The sequence below is a fragment of the Tenrec ecaudatus genome, chromosome 4 (genome assembly GCF_050624435.1).
Source record: "Tenrec ecaudatus isolate mTenEca1 chromosome 4, mTenEca1.hap1, whole genome shotgun sequence".
Taxonomy (NCBI): Eukaryota; Metazoa; Chordata; class Mammalia; order Afrosoricida; family Tenrecidae; genus Tenrec; species Tenrec ecaudatus.
Window position 1 is genome coordinate 7,800,525 of NC_134533.1, and position 17,056 is coordinate 7,817,580.

Sequence of the window (17,056 nt, forward strand, 5' to 3'; positions counted from 1 at the left end):
CGCAACTCGGGTCACCTCTGCAAGGAAGGTGGGCTTCGGGACAATTTCGTCTGCCACGTATTCGTTTCGCGTAAGAACAGAGCAGCCACGCATAATTTATGCCGCACTTAAACTCGGTGGACTAAGAGAAGCCACTAGTTGCCATCAATGGGAGAATGGAGGCATCAACTCACTGCAGGACAGCACCCCGTCCCGCAAGCACACCAAACGAGCGAGCCTCACGGTGAGGGCCGAGTCTTTAAACAGCCTCTCATCGGAGACATGGTCCGGAATAGGACGTACCCCACAATCCAATGTCTGCAAAGCAGCGGGAGGCAGCCGGAAGGAAAGGGTGACATTTCACAAATGAGAGCTTTCTGAAACAAATTTAAAAAATGCATAGACCAAGCCAGCAAATGGAGAACACACCGGCTTCAGGCTGAGGGTGGCAGAGAAACCACAGGTACGGCGGGTACATAGGTAAAGCGTAGTCACTGCGTCAACGTAACTTTTGTTCCGGGTGAAAGATTCCGAAATCTTATCACATCATCAGAGGCCACGCCACCGAGGACTCCCCCACTGGAGGGGCAGGTTGTGTCATCAGCCCCAGGTTCCGAATAATCCTGTCTGGGACCCGGTTCCAGTGAGAACCTGGCACTTTGCCAGGCCCCAGGTGCCCCCCATTTACGAGATCTTCAAACAGAGTGAAGAGTGAGCCTCTTCGAAGGTCAGGAGTTGGTGAAACATTCCAGAAAGGGAGCCCGGCTGATCATCCTAAAAAACAACGTGGAGCAGGTGGGGGCAAAAGAGCCCCAGGCACAGGGTCACAAGGCCTCCGATGGAGACCACCTGTGTGGCTGGGCCTCGGGGCCCACACGTGTTTGGCCACGCCAGCAAAAGTAACCGGAAGCAAAACCAGTCGACTCACAGGTTTTTTAAGTCGTTGTGAAATAGGTACTTTTGGTGCCATAACGACGGAGGGAGAAGCCAAGCGGAGGACAAGTTGGGCCGTCATACCTGGCCAAGGCCAAGACTTCAAGGAGGCTCACGTGCGTGGTGAGCCCACGGATGAGACGGACCACTAGTCATTACGCACACACAGAGTAAGGTGACGAGAAGGCTTTTGTAAAAGGTCGATAAGACTGCCAAAGGCTGCTCTCCTTGATTACGTGGGGGCGGATCTACTCACCACTGGTGTCATTGGAGAGTGAGTGACCAGACCATTCCTGCTCTCCGACCGGACAGACGGCGGCCACTGCGCCGCAGACAAGACGCCGGGCTCAGAGATGCTCACAGCAGCGCCATCTTTAAATGTCAAGACACCACTGACCACCCGACCAGAGGCTGGCTAACCGCGGAGGCACGTAAGCACCTGCTGGTGAAATCAGGCCCAGCCAGCCCTCCACTCTGATGAAAGATGCACCATTTACAGCGAGGGCACACCCCCCCACACACACACACACCAGCCGGCGCGTCTGCGGACCTCTGGGAGCCCGTCCACCCGAGAAAGCAAACGTCATTGCAGATGTGTGTGTGGGCTCTGCTGACACCGGGCTACATTCGTGGAAACCGAAGATCCAAGCAGCCACGACGATGACGGGATGAATGCTAACCACAGATGAGAGCTGAGTGCTACAGACAAGGCCCAGGGCAGGGCCGGCAGGCCCAAACAGGAGTGGGACCCAGCAGGCAGCGGGCGAGCTGGCGCTGGCCAGAGACCGAGGGGAGGAAGGCGCGAGGAGCGGCAGGAGAAATCTCGGGAAGCAGCCAGTAAAGAGTGACCAAATGCCAAATACGGGAATCATTTCGTTCTCGCCTCTTCTCGGATGAGGAAAACAGAGCGGGGACTCAAGTGCCTGGCCCACAGGCACAGCGAGTCGCAGAGTGCCAGCAGGAGGACCCCGGCTTTCCCTCCAAACCAACCACCCAAGCCAACTGAGAGGGGAGTCAGCCAGCAGCCATCACCCAGGGCCCCTCTAGAAACCACACCCTGATGAACTTCCCACGGGACCACCACCACCCTTACAAGGTTGGCTCCGAGCGGGTAGCACGGGCGCCCCTCCGCAAAGACCAAATTCACAGTGAACCCCAGTTGGCATATGTGTTTAAACACCCAACACAGTCTCTGGCCAACACCACAAGGCAGAATCCGCGACGATGTAAATATTCTGGGGGTGGGGCAGACGGAAGCATCACACCAAAGGCAGGAACCAGGAGAGAGAAATTAACCTGGAACCTGACACCTTCCTGAAGTTTGCAAACACAACCCACTGAACCGGCGATCTGCCAATCTGAAGGCATAGTCATGGTATGAGGAGCCCTGCTGGGGTAGTGGTTGTGCGTTGGGCTGCGATCCGCACGGTCGGCAGTTCGAAACCACCAGCAGCTCCTCTGGAGAAAGGCTGGGCTTTCCACTCCTGTAAAGGGTTAGAGTCTCGGAAATCCTCAGGGGTCGCATGGAGTCAGCACTGACTCGGTGGCGGTGTGTTTGAGCTTGTAGAGTGGACCAGTTTGGACGGTCAAGATCCTTAATATTTCGGCAGTTTTACAAAATAACCCATAGAAAAACGAAGAGAGAGGAAGTGGAAAAGTCCCTCTCACACACACAGTTGCACATGGTCACGGTCACACGGGAGGGGCTGAGGGTCGCCAGCAGCCCTGGCAGTGATGCCCACCTTCACAGGTCAGTCATGTAGTCGTGGCCGGGGCCCATCAGAGGAGGCCAGGTCCCACCACATTACCATGGTTCTGAGGCTCAGAGGAAACAACAGCCTGGCGTACTTCACCAGTGAGGAGGAGGATTTGGAAAGCCCTTCAGGTCTTAAGGTCGGTGAACTGCTAGGACTATGGCCTTCGGACGCCCTTCAAGCCTGGAACTGCACCGACTGCCCAGGACTCACTTTTCAGCCAAACCACAGACAGGCCTCCAGGGAGGTCCCACAGCCTCACAGCAATGGCCACTTGTTGAAAGGGTAGCATCTGCCCAAGGGCCAAGTCTAGAAGCTGCAGGGGTAAGTAGAGGTGGGGTGTTCCAGAAACGGGGACAGGTCACGGATGTTGACACTGCAGGGCTTACAATGCATGAGATGAACCAGGACAAATGCATCGCTAGATGGAAAACGGTTTTACATTCTGTAACCCTTCACCCAATTCACCAAAAAATATCCATGACTAAAGCCTGGCCGAGCCAGTTTATGCCTACACGTGTATTCACATGTCCCAAAAGAAATGACTAAGGATGTGATCTATTTGAAATCACAAGCATCATTCCCCAAGAAACCTAAAGCAACCACACCCGGGTGTCCACCTGCACGGGGGCTTATTGACACTGCGACCCTCCTACGATGGAACATACGCCACCACTCGGAATGCTTCTTCCAATGACAGAAAACACGGCCACGCTGAGGTTAGTAAGTGGTTTTACAAAACAGAATTCACTGCATAAGCACAGAGAAAAAAAATTTAACCCTCTAGAAGCAAACATGTCAGTGCCAGACCGTTTGAAGTTTTCGCTTTTTCTCATTTTGCTTATCTGCAGTTTTTATCCGGACCCTTTTTGCACGGGAGACTGTCAGAGTGGCGCCTTGCGTGTATCTGTGCATTTTTCCATGTGACATGTAAAAACGTAAAACACACCAGTTACACGACGGCAGCACAACACAACACGTGGCCGCAGCATGGCGGGAGGACTCACGCTTCCTCCAGAGACTGGAGGACCCACAGAAAGGTCAGATCAGCACTGACAGCCTTCAGGGTCCTGGGATGTCCATAGTCAACGACAAAGCCAAGGGGCCGGGGGCTTCTGTCCACCCCTGCCTCTACCTCAGCCCCTACTCTGTGACATGGTGCCAGTTGGGCAGTCCTCAGCGTCTCGGACCGGGCACAGCCAGTCGAGCCCGGTTAAGCAGTATTTACTTTCACACGATTTTCTCTTTTAAAAGGAAAAATCAACTTCTGCTGTTTTCGTGTCCCGTGTCCTTCAACGTGTGCAAGGTCACCCCTTTCCACCCACTGACCACAAGCCCACTTTCAGAGTTTCATTGTATCATCCACTACCTCTAGGGGTTTGTGGGGGAAGACCCAATTTCAGATCCGTGTGCAGATGCAAGCAGTCCAGCATCATCGTCACCACCCACTCCACACTGACGGACGGACGGGAGGCTAAAGAGCAGTTAAGAGGACTGGCCGAGTCCTCAGGCTCCTTCGGAGCTCCTGGGTTGGGGTGGGAGGCAGACCAATAGGCAGATTTCTGCACCCACCCACCTAAAGCCTAGAGCAGTGGTCCTCCACCTTCCTCAGGCCGAGATCCTTCAATAGTTCCTCATGTTGTGGTGACGCGCCCCCCCCCAATAAAATTATTTTTGTTGCTACTTCAAAACTGTAATATTGCTACAAATTGGGCAATCCCAGGTTGAGAACCGCTGGCCTCAGGGCTCCCCCACTGTGGTAAAGAGGCCCAGTGCTAAGCATCTCCCTGCTTGTTCACAGCATGGTTAGCACCCGCATAGGCATTGATGGGTCACGGTCACCCTCAGGACTGAAAGCAAGACTTTGTAATTGGCAATAAAGACCCTCAACACCGGGCGGTGCTGGGCCTCTGCAGAGGGCAAGAGCCAGGTGGAGGCACTAGGGACAGAAGCCAAGGGGGAAGGAGCCAACAGTGGGTCCTCTAGCACACGGGCCAAGGCCGCCAGGAACCTACAGACTGGGGGGCAATGCCCTCTTCCCAGGCACTGAGCACGCCCTAACTTGTGTCAACTCAACATGCAGTTCGGCTCGCCAGGAAGGGGCGAGGAGAGACGCTCAGGAGCTAGGAATGCAGCTGACCTCAGGCGGATGTCCTGAAGGGGAGAAATCCTTCTGCAGGGGCCTCCCCTGTGCTTTGTTGGGTCATATTCGGCCCTGGTCCATTTCAGTGTTACGGCCCCTCCCAGGTAAACCTCCCTTGTAGGACCCTAACCAGATGCCCTCTTGGTGCGAACTGGGTTAGCTACTACAGCGCCCCCAGAATGAACACCGAGCACGACCACAAGGGACCAGCTTAGGATGAACTGCTGCCCCGGTGCCGGCCCCACCCCCACCCCAGGGTGCAGAAATGAGCTCAGAAGCACACTGACCGTCTGTGTTCTTCCTTGCCCAGAATAACTCTTAGTCATTTACATCCCCCAAAAAGGTGGGGCTGAGCTCTCCCACAAGATGACTACGATGTGCTTACACATCCAAGTCTCGGATGTACCCTTCCCACAGACTGCAAATATGAACCAGTTCATGTCCTGGGAACACTGAAACCTAGATAGTCCCACTCCCGACCCCCAATTATCGTTTGGAAACCCAACCAAGCAACATTCCAGAATGTTCAGGTCAAGCCCGCCCCGTGAATGCCATCACTGACTGGACAGAAGGTTGCACAAGACACTTTGTCCCAGTGTTGAGTCACACCCCACAGTGCTCCCCTCCCTCCTCCACAGGTCTGCCCAGAACATGCCAGAGAGATGGGGGCACCACCCTCCACAGAGGGGCCTCAGTGACTTGTAGCCGACGTAGGAAGACAGACCAGCTCCTTTGTTAGGAATCAGCTTAATTTACAGACAAGACGGGTGGAGAAATGTAGCACAGGCATACAACAATTCTACTAAGTTCAGGTCTCAAAGACTTTTATTTATGCTGCCAGGGGGAAGAAAACGATTAGCATATCAGATACAAGGTGCCGCGGTTCTGACCATACAGAGCCAAGTACAGCCTTTAACCAGACACTTTTACAGCCTCCCCCTCCCCCACCCACACCGACTCAGCCGTCTGTCCAAGCTACTGGGTAGAAAACAATGATCACGCCAATGCATTTTAAAACATTTAACACAATAACCAGACAACAAAGAACTCCCCACCAGGCATGAAGTATCAGAGATTTAAGATTTTTCCAAGGGTCATTTAAAGGCAAGAGGAACATAATAAAAATATTACTTGACCAATTTTAACAGATTAGATTACCAAGTATTATCAAAACAAAGGTTTCCAGAACTTTCCCTTGATCTTTAAATAAAAAAAAAACATTTAGAAAAAGGCCTCAAGTCCCCACCCAGCGGCTTTTTAGCTCCCTAGCATTTAAAAAGCACAAGATTATTTAAACTGCAATGGATGTCACTGCCAGAATATGGATATATGAATTCTATCGCTAACAAACATTACAGGGAACGCTAGTGGCCAGAAAAGGTTGATTCTCCTTGCGAAGAATTGATTTGACTACAGACTAAAAAGATGTGCTTTATTCCAAGACACCACTGCCGCATACAGAGAGCGCTTTCCGCCATCGGGGCATTTTTACTTTATCACTGGCGACACACCCAGCAAAGCCCATCAAATCTCATGGTTGTGCACATCAAAATTTGCGAGTACATTTTAAAGAGCCCACAATTTGGGCATTTAGAAGTGCCCAGGCCCACCACCTTCCCTTCCGGCTTCAGACAGACCAGAAGCAGGCAAAGCCACGGAGCGGTTCGCCTCCCGCTGGTCCAAGCTGAGAGCATTCAGGGGTTTAATGCCATCTTTTCAATCTTCCCACAGCACAGCAAACCAATTTTGCTTTGTACTTGCCACTGAGTGAGGTTTTAAGTCAGCGATTCTCAACCTGTGGGTCGAGACCCCTTTGGGGATTGAATGATTCTTTCACAAGAGTCGCCCGATTCATAACGGTAGCAGCATTACAGTTGTGAAGTAGCACCGAAAATAACTTCATGGTCGGGGGGTCACCACAACATGAGGAATTGTATGAAAGGGTCGCGGCATGAGGAAGGCTGACAAGCACTGCTCTAAGCGTTTCGGAACATTTCTAAAGCAACTTCTGTCACTTCCAAGTAACATGACTTGTTCTCAATAAATTCTATTAGTTATTTCACACACCCCCACCCTACTCAGTCTCCAGCCCCCCCAAGTATTCCCTTCAACCCACATTCCCTCCCACTCCCCATTCCCTTTAAAGCCCAACTCCTCCCTCCCCAAGTCATACCCTGCCACTCCCACAACCCCCACCACCCTCCCCCCTCAGGATCTGCACGCCAATGCCAAAGGGTACTTTGAATGGAATCCAATAAAGGCCAAGACGAATCACCACACACCCTACCCACCATGCTCCGACCCTGTGTACCATTCCCCTTGGTGACATCGAAGACCAGCACAAAATTCCACACTATTGACGTCCCCGTGCTGGCACCCTCCCCAGACCTTAGGACAACATACCCAGCCCCACCCTGTAATTGCAATTGGCCTAAGAGTTTTAAATAACTCTTAACAGCTTCTGTCGAAAGGCAACCCCTCCCCCAGGTTAAATCATCCTCCAATACACAGGCAGGCAGCGCACAGGCGGGCAGACAGGTATGCGCGGGGCAGGTACACCATGAGCTCCAGCAACAAGGCATCCCTCTGCGTGGTGACATCATTAAAGTTCTATAGCTCAGAATCTTCTCGAAGCAAAGTTCATAGCCCAGAACTAGCACCCAGGAAGAGAGGGCTCCATCGAAACATCACCTGAAAAAAACCTCTGCACCCCCAAACCCTCCCCCCAAAGGAGGGCCGCCTGCTGGCATTCTCTGGTGCCGGAGGGGATGGTCAGCCCGGATCCTGCGATCCAACCTTCAGACACCACATCTGGGGGTGGCATGAGCAGCTGGATGCATTTGCTCTGGATTTTCCTTTTTAAATCTCGCCCTCTCACGAGGCTTAAGTGGGTGGCCTCCTGAACACAGGACTTCCCGGGGTGAACTCCTCCTGCGGCTAAGCCTGGACCTCCACTCGGCAGCCAGTAGTAATTTAGATGGGCTCTCTCCTGCGGGGTCTCCCCTGCTGCATGGCTACGCCTCCCACTGGCCAGGGGGCTCCATGTCTCCTGGTGCCATCGAGTCGGCCGGACGATCACTATAGTGACAAACCATGGTCTATGAGGCGTTTTCAAAACCCACCCACCCCCAGGAGCAGGCCTACCCCACCCTCTCCAGCGGATTCAGTCACCATCGTGGCCCTGGGGCCTCACCAACCAGACGGTTACCGGCAATACCAACTCCATGGGGGGGGCTGTGGCTCCTTCTCCCCGCTGACCAGAAGGCCCGTTTAAGGTTAACAGATAAACTGGAGAGAATTGGGAGGAAGAGGGGCCAAAGGAGCGCACAGAAGGACTAGAGAAGCAAGCCCCAAGGCGGGCACTGTCGCCTGGAAAACAAAGCCGTGGTCAGTTTTGTCCCCAGACACACACATCCCTGCCTCAGTGGCCTTGCCTGGCAGACCCCGCTGGCACCATACCATTCACCGCCAGGAAGGCCCCCTACCTCCTGATTCAGTCCTTCAGCCCCCCTCTCACCTCCTACCAGGTGCCTCGGGCCGCCCCACGTTACATACCACCCTGGGCTGGAGCTGTGAGCCCTCTCGAGGGCAGGTTCAGTTTCCACGAGGCCAGGCCTCATCTCCAAGCTGGCTCACAACCCTTGCTCTGGAAAAAAAGGGAGCTGCAGGGATCACCAAGCCCCAGGCCTGCCCTCCCGGCAGCCCAGCACCCCATTAACTCCATGCTTCCTCCCTGGTCAAGTCCATCCACCAAGGGCCCTCTTCCGCCTTCCCCACTCAGCCCTGAGCAAGGAAACCCAGGAGGGTGGGTTCCCTCCAGTCTCTCCCTGCGCCCCCATCGCCCACCCACACCGGGGCACCCTGGGCGCCCTCTCCAGTGGCCGCAGGGGCAGCCAGGCCTGGGGTGCCGCGCTCCCCAGGGACCCTGCAGGCACTGTCAACGCAGCGTCGCCCTGATCTGGCCTCCCAGCAGGCTCCGCTTGCCCGCTCCTGGCACCCCAAGCCCCCCCAGTCTCCTCTAAGCCTCTCCTCGCGGCAGGCAGCTAAGGCCCTCGACTGGCAGCTCCTCCCACGCCACTGCAGGACCAGGCCCTCCCTGGTGCTAACTCCTGCCCCCTGGCCCCAACTTTTGCTTTTATAGCCCTGGCCGCATCACCGGGGCAGGGCTCAACGGGACGATTCCTCCACTGACCCAGGGGAAAAAGTCCCCCACGCCCTGCCTGATGCAATGCCCCCGCCCCCCCACGGGCTCAGGTCGCCCTCGGGGACCCCGCCTCAGATCGCTGTTTGCCGCCGCTGCGCCCGCCTCGGCGGAGCCTCAGAGGGGCGAGGACAAGTCTCAAGGTCACATTCGATCAGGGGGAAATGTCCTGATCGCAAACGAGCCAAGTCCCTTCTTTGCTTATATTTCCCCGGCGAAGGCCGGGGTGCGATGAACACTGCCCCTGAAAGAAGGGGTGCTGGGGTCGCCTTCCCGAGCGAGCCAAGTGGGCCAGGGGTCGCCTCAGGTCACCCCGCCCGCAGAGGCCCGAAAGAAGGGCCGGCACCTAGCTGGAAAATTCCAGGCGGCGGCGGAGGGATCTCTGCGGAGGGCGCGTCGCCGCCCGCGGGCGGGGCTGGGGCGAGGGCGCGTGACTCGCCGGGCGCGGGCGGCGGGCGCGTGACCGCCGTGACGTCAGCCGTGACGTCAGCGCGGGCGGGGCGGCCCTCGCGGCTCCGGGAGGGAGGTCACCTGTGCGCCGCGGAGACGTCCCGCCCCCTGCACCCAGCTAGGCGCTCGGGGCCCCGGAGCCTACAGTTGGAGCAGTTTAGGCGGCTCGGCCCTGTGGGCATTGTTTCGCATGCAGACGCGAGAGAAGCCGGGTCAGAACGTTAAGCGAGAGCGGGTTTGTGCTGCGGTGGAATGCTTCCAGGAACGTGTGCGTCCCCACGTCGCCCAGGGAGGTGGCAGTTGCAGAATCTAGCTGGCTTGTTCCGCCCTTCATCCTCGGTCACAAGATCCAGAGGGTGTGGCCCCGGGGGGCAGGGGGGGTGGTGTTGCCGCGGTGGTTTCTGGGATCCATTCTGGGCTTTAGATGATAAACAGATTTGACATTTAAGTGGGGGTGGGGTGGGCGAGAACAGATGACTTCATTTTCTTTTTTAGTCAAGTGACTGGTCGGGTTTCACCTTACAGTGGTGCCAAGGTGGCTGCCTACAGGGGCGCCACCACCCCCCCCCAACAAAAATAAATCAAAATGTTAAAAAGCAGTCTTCCAAAAGCAACTAGAAAGGCAAGCCAAGAGACCTCTTCTCTCCACCAGGATCAGGCAGGCCCAGAGAGCTTGGTGGAGCAAGGGCTGGGGATTTTGAAAGTGTCCTTGGTCTCTCCCCTGCCCGAGAGGTACCCAATGGGAAGCCCACCAGAGATGCCCACTGTGGTCTGCTGAGCGCTAACCTCCTAACGCAGAGGGCCAAGGGGCAGCCCTCTGAGAATCCAGATGGGACTGGCAGCTTGGACCAACTCCCTGCCAGGAAGCCTCTCCCACCCACACCCCAAACAAAGACACCCGACAACAGCAGGCTCCCTTGACAACGTGGAGGGCACTGTGGAAGGTAATTTTCCTCTGCCTCTGTGGTGAAACCGGTGACTCCTTGGGCAGGAAGGTTGAGTGCGTGTTAAGCCCGGGCTTGTTCAGGGAGACAGCTTAGCAGAGCTGTCTGCCAGGGGACGTAGCCAACAGCTGCCCCCTGGCAACATTGTCAGGGGTGGGCCAGAGTGCAGAGGCTCGGCCTGAAAGAACAGTGGAAAGAATTGCCTGGCTGAATGGTCTAGAAAATGGAGAGGTGTACCTGGAATCAGCAGGGCTGACACCCAATCAGGCTGTGGTGTCAGCCCGTCCTTTATGGAAGGGGGTGTCGGGGAGGTGCTTTTCTGCACCTGTTAAAAAAATGTATTCATCTATTTATTTTTACCACCTTTTGTTTACCAGCCACCCTCACTCTCACTCGCACATACTGTTCCCAGACCCCAGGGGAAAAAGAGAACCTCTTATACCCCATTTCTCAGAAGAGGAGGAGTAGGGATGAACTTGGGACACGTGAACGCCGGCTTCTATACCACACAAGGCCTGCCTGTGTGACCTGATGCCCCTGGCTTCCCAAGGACAAATGGAGCAATGCGGGCCCTCTCGGGTGTCCTGGCTCCACACAGCAAGTTTTCCTCCAGAAAGGAATGTGTGTGGAGAGAGAGAGATGAAAGGAGGGCAGAAAACCACAAAGGGGTCTCTGTCCCTCCTGAGGGCTGTGCGGGAGGTGCCTGGGCTCTGACTAAACAACCAAGATAAACATGCCTCCGCCCTGGTGAGAGATGAGGGCCGGGCCGGCTGGCGCTGCCGGGACAGATGACTCTGCATGGAAACAAGCCGTCCCAGCAGTCAGCAGGACTGGGGCACTGGGTGGGGCTGCATGGTGTGATGGGCCGGCCCTGCTGGGCAGGCGGCCACAGCTGACTCCTTTCTAGCCAGGCCTCTGAGGGGGGTTGGGGGTAAATAGAGCAGGAAAGGGGCCTTTCTGGGCAAATATTCAGACCCCAGGGCCAGGGGACCCTTTCTCAGGCCCATGCCAGTGGATACCACTGTCTCCCTGGCGACCCGTCTTTTGCAGAAGCCCACTCAGGTTCAGTTGTTGATTCTGCGTCTACCCACACCAAGGGGGCTTCAAAAAGGTCACAGACATTTGAATGGAAAGATGGGGGAATTTTTCTCCTCCCCAGGTACCCACCAGGAGCCAGGGATCTCCCACAGCAGACCCGAGGGAGGAGGGTACGGAGAGTATTTGCATGTGACACTGGAGAATGGAGGCCGGGGTCTGCAGCTGGGGCCTCCTAAGTCATTGTGGTTCTCCTGCTGACCAGACCTTCCGCCTGGGCCATTTCCCTCTGGGCCTCAGGCCCCCCTGGCTCAGGGCCTGGGGAGGAACTGCCGAGTCACGGAGCGCTGGCCCCAAGCCCAGTAGCAGGAGGAGAAAAACAACTTCACCTTCCTCCCTCCCCAGCCCCAACTGGCCTCCATGGCCTGATCTGCCACCACGCCTCCCTGTGAGCCTGGGCAAGTGCTTAACCTCATCTACCCTGCTGTCCTCCTGCAGAGGCCCCTCTGGGCCCCAGGCATCACCATTATGGTGACTGTTGTCCTGCCTGACAATTCCTCAGCCCGCCTGACCCTCAGTTCCTCCAGGCGGTCACCTTCCCACCAAGGGTGGCTTTAAAGTGTGTGTGTGTGTGTGTGTGTGCATGTTTCTCCACCCTGCATCCGCTGGGCTCCACAAAGACCAGGATTCTGGCTGCTGCTTTGTGGATCTCCTACCCCAGCAGAGGCCCAGCACGGAGCACCGGACATGTCCGAAGCGTGCTTTTTGTTCTGTAAAGGACGGGCCAATCTCTGAGAGCCAGGGAAGGGCCTCGCCCCAGCTCAGCTGCAGCTCTGTCCTGGTGAGGAGTCCACAAGAAGGAAGAGGGGCGGCGGTGTGGGGGCTGGCTGAGGACTCAGACTCGTGATCCTGGCAGTGAGGGGCTGGGCCAAGGGAACCCAGAAAAGCTTTGTCAGTTCCGTGTGGAAAGAAAACATTCAAGGACAAGAGCATGGGGTGGAGGCGACCTGGTCCCAAGCCGACCTGCAGAGGAGGGGCTGAGCAGTGACATGGAGAACAGGATTTTCCCGTGAACTTTCTGAAGTACCCTCTCCAGCTCCCCTCTTGGGCTTCAGCAGCTGGCCAGGGAGAAGGTGGGGGACGGGCATCTGTGTTCCTCACCACTCGTGGGGGTGGGGGCAGTCCTGGAGCCCTGGTGGCATCGTGGTGACTAGTTCGGCCAAGAACCTCAGGGTCAGCAGTTCAAAACCACCAGCTGCTCAGCAGAGGAAAGACGGGGCTTTCTACTCCCATGGAGTTACAGTCTGGGAAACTAGAATGGGCAGTTGCCCTGTCCTGTGGGGTCACTGTGAGTCGGCTCCGACTCACTGGCACTGAGTTTGACGGTAGTGAGTCTGGTGTGGAGCTGGGGGGGTGGGCGCAGCTCGGGGGGCTCCGGGGGATGTGGTGGTCACATGTTGGGCTGCCCCCTGCAAGGTCACCATCTTGCAAGCAGGAACCTCGCCCCCACCCCCCCCCCCAGGAGAAAGAAACGGTTTTCTGTGCTCGTAAATGCAGAGAAACCCACCCCAAGGGACATTCTTCACTGTCCAGTAGGGTCGCTGTGAGTTGGCATCGACCTGACAGCAGTGAGTTTGGGGGCAGATCCCAATGGGGTCCCCTACTCTGAGGGCCAGAAGTAATGCTCTTGGTGTCCTGAGTCTAGATTTCCTGGGCCCCCTGCTTCCTGGCACCCCATCCAGATCATCTGGCCTTATGGCCCTCCCCCTGGGCCTGTGGTGCCCAGGGCACTAGTCAGCACCCCCTCTACCCTTAACCTTGCTGGGTGGGCTTCCTGCCAAATCTTACAGGCACAAGGTCACCTCCCTGCACCTGTCACAGTGCCCACAGAGCCCTCCCATCACCCAGCTGCCATGGCTGGCTGAGGGAGAGCTGAGGAGGGGCACACAGGCCTTGAGCCTCCTTGGGCTCTGCTGTCCTTCCCCAGGTGTTCCAGGGTCGTCCAGACCTCCAGTCCCCCATTTCTGATCTTTGTCTTGGGAATGAACCCCCCCTTTCTAGCCTCCTCCCCATGCCCCACCCACCAGCAATCCTGGCACCTCTTCCTCCTACCTGCCAGGAAGCCAACTCATAGCCCCAAGTTTACACAACTCCTTCTTCCAGGCCCATTGACCCTTAGGTCCCCACAGATGAGAATGTCCTCAGACCTGGGATGTGCCTCCACCCCCCACCCCCACAGACACGTTTGTTGGCCTGACTTCCTCAGGGTGTTCATCATGCCCACTGCCTTTGAACCCGTGAAGGAGCCTTCTCTGCTCCTGGCCCTGTGGCCCAACTGAGGGCCCCTGGGGGCTGCTGGTGGGGCCAGAGCAGAGTCAGCTTCCTAGTGGATGCCCGGAGGCTGTGGACCTCAATGCTGTTGGATGCGCACCCTCGCAGGTCCAGTCTGTGCCAGTTCCACCTCCACCACCAAATGGCAGAGTGCACAGAAGTCTTTGGGAGAGCTGGGACCATTCGCCTCCTCTCTGGGGTCAATGACCATTTAGAAGAGCTGAGCGCTGTGGAGGGCTGGCATGGGTGGGGGGAGAGGGGCCCAGGGCAGCTGGAAAGTAAAAGTGGTCCCTCCAGTGGTTTTAAAGAATTTGAAGGAAGATAAAGCGGGTGAACAAGCAAATGTGGCAAAGAAAGCTGATGGTGCCCGGCTATCAAAAGATACAGCCTCTGGGGTCTTAAAGGCTTGAAGGTAAACAAGCAACCATCTAACTCGGAAGCAACAAAGCCCACATGGAAGAACACACCAGCCTGTGTGATCACGAGGTGTCGAAGGGATCAGGTATCAAAGAACAAAAAAATCATATCATTGTGAATGAGGGAGGGGAGTGTGGGGTGGGGACCCAAAGCCCATCTGTAGGCAACTGGACATCCCCTTACAGAAGGGTCTCGGGGAAGAGGCCAGCCAGACAGGGTGCGATGTAACAACAATGAAAAATACTTTCCTCTAGTTCCTAAATGCTTCCTCCCCACCCCATCATGATCCCAATTCTACCTTACAAATCAGGCTAGACCAGAACATGTACACTGGTACAGATAGGAACTGGAAATACAGGGAACCCAGGACAGATGATCCTGGGAGTGGAGATACCAGGAGGGTGGGGTGGAAAGGGGGAACCGATTACAGGGCTCTACATATAACCCCCTCCCTCCCTGGGGGACGGACAACAGAAAAGTGGGTGAAGGGAGACGTTGGACAGTGTAAGATATGACAAAATATAAATTATCAAGGGTTCATGAAGAAGAGGAGTAAGGAGGGAGGGGAAAAATGAGCTGATACCAGGGGCTTAGGTGGAGAGCAAATGTTTTGAGAATGAGGGCAATGAATGTACAGATGTGCTTTACACATTGATGTATGTATGGTGATAAGTTGTATGAGCCCCAATAAAATGATTTAAAGAAAAATTGAAGTATCTCCGTGTCTTTGGAAAAGTCACCCAGACCCGCTTCTCCCCACAGACTTCTGGGCCCTGCCCACCCACTGGACCTCGCCCTGGGAGGGTGGGCTTCTGTGGGTGGTCGGATGTGGGGCAGAGCAGGAGGCGGTGTGGTTTCACATCAGCTGTGATTCGCAGCCAGCAGTTCAAAACCACTCCTGGGGAGACGGTCCGGGCTTCCCATACATGGTTAGAGTCTCAGGCGCTCAGAGGCCGTTCTACCCTGTCCTAGAGGGTGGCTCTGAGTTGGCCTTGCAGAGAGGAGGGGGTGGTGAAGCTCCCACCCCATGTGCCCACCCTCCCTCTCGAGTTGACCCAGACAGCCTTTCAAAAACCCACTGCCAGGGAGTCAAATGGACTCCACAGGGCGGAGAGCTGGGCTTCTTCCTTCCGCCAAGCAGACAGTTTAAGGCAGTTACCATTTTACAGTTACAAAAGAAATCTGTATTTGGGAAACTGGGATCCATTGAGACTCCCCACTCAGGATGACGTAATCAGGAGCTTGCCCTAGTTGGAGGAGAGTTTTGGGCGGGACCACAGCCCCAGGCCATGGTCAAGTGAGGGACCGGAAGGAAGGGTGGGTTCTGCTTCCCCCTGCTGGCCACAGCCGGACCAGCACCCTGCGGAGCCTTGCCCCTGGCTGCTCTGCCCCGCCCCCCACAGCATGGTCAGTCTGACCGGAAGAGCAGGGCTGTCCCGAGGCCCGTCCCCATTTCCAGTGGTTTCTCCAAAACAGGGACCAGTTCATAGTAAGTGTCCAGGCAGTGCCAAGCAGTTTTAGAGACCTGGGAGGAGAGGCTGGCCGGTGAGGGCGTCCTGAGGCCCAAGGTGACACAGCCAGCCTTGGCCTGAGCTCTCAGACGGACCCCAAGCCCTCCCATGTGGCTCCACGTGGTATCCTCCGAGCCTGTCAGGTCACCTCCCTGGATCGCTGACCTCTCTGCTACTTGTTCAGGGTGGCCAGCTTGGGCAGGGGTGTGTCAGGTAATCTGTGCCCCCTGGGGAGACCCGCCTGCCCACCTGCCTAGGTGGTCTTTTCAGAAGGCAGCCTCCTCCCTAGGGATCCTGTTTCTTTTCCGAATCCAGCGGATTTGGGTGACCCGGATGCCAGCCCTGTGCTGGGCCCTGAAGCAGGAAGTCTCTCCTGCTGGCCGGTGCGCCTCCTAGAGCAGAGCTTCTCAACCTGGGGGTCGAACCACCCTTTCCCAGGGGTCGCCCGATCATAGCGGTAGCAAAATGACAGGGATGAAGTAGCAACGAAAGTAATGTTGTGGCTGGGGGGCCACCACCACATGAGGAAGGAGCAAGGTTGAGAACCACTGCTCTAGTGGGCGGCGGAGGGGCGAGGCTGGGGTGGGAAGCAACGTGACTGCTGCTCCCTGCACGTGATAGAGGACAGTGGCTGGCCTGTGTCACCTACCTGAGTAATGAGGAACAAAGGGGGTCCGAGACGGCGAGGGACAGGCCTGGAGGAACCCCTGGAGCCAGGCACCGGGCTGTGAAAGCCGGGCGGCAGGGCCAAGGGGCTCGGCCCTCTCCGGAAGCCCATGGTGCCTGAACAGCCTGTGAGGCAATGAAAAGCGCCAACAAGGATCAAGTCAGGACACCGTCAATGTGGGCACGGGGACACGGACCCTTTCAGTTGTCACCTAATGTCACCCACAAGCTCAGGAAGCAACAGCACTGACCGCCCTGCTTCACATGGAGAAAGGGGGACTCCCAAGAGCTGAGTGGCAGACGAGGGATCTTGGGGGCCGAGCAGAGGCCTGCACTGGGGAATCCCTGCTCAGGGCAGTGGGGTGCAGGGGAGGGAGGGTCCCAGGGAGCCCCGGCCGATGGAGTGGCTACACACTGGGGTGTGAAACCCCCAACAGCGCCCAGGGAGACACTGAGCTGTCTACTGTAGAGTTGGCCTTGGAAACCCACAGGGGCTCGCTGTGAGTCAGCCAGAGGGAGCTGGCGGGCGAGGATGGGTGGGATGTACGTCACTCTCCTCAGGTTGCCACAGGCTCTGCCAGCTGGAGCCGGGCTGGAGGAGTGCACCTGGCTTGGAACCACCCTGCGGCAGAGGGCAGAGCTGCCCCTGCGGGTGTCTGGGACTGGAACTCTTGAAAGGCTTTCTCTCTCTT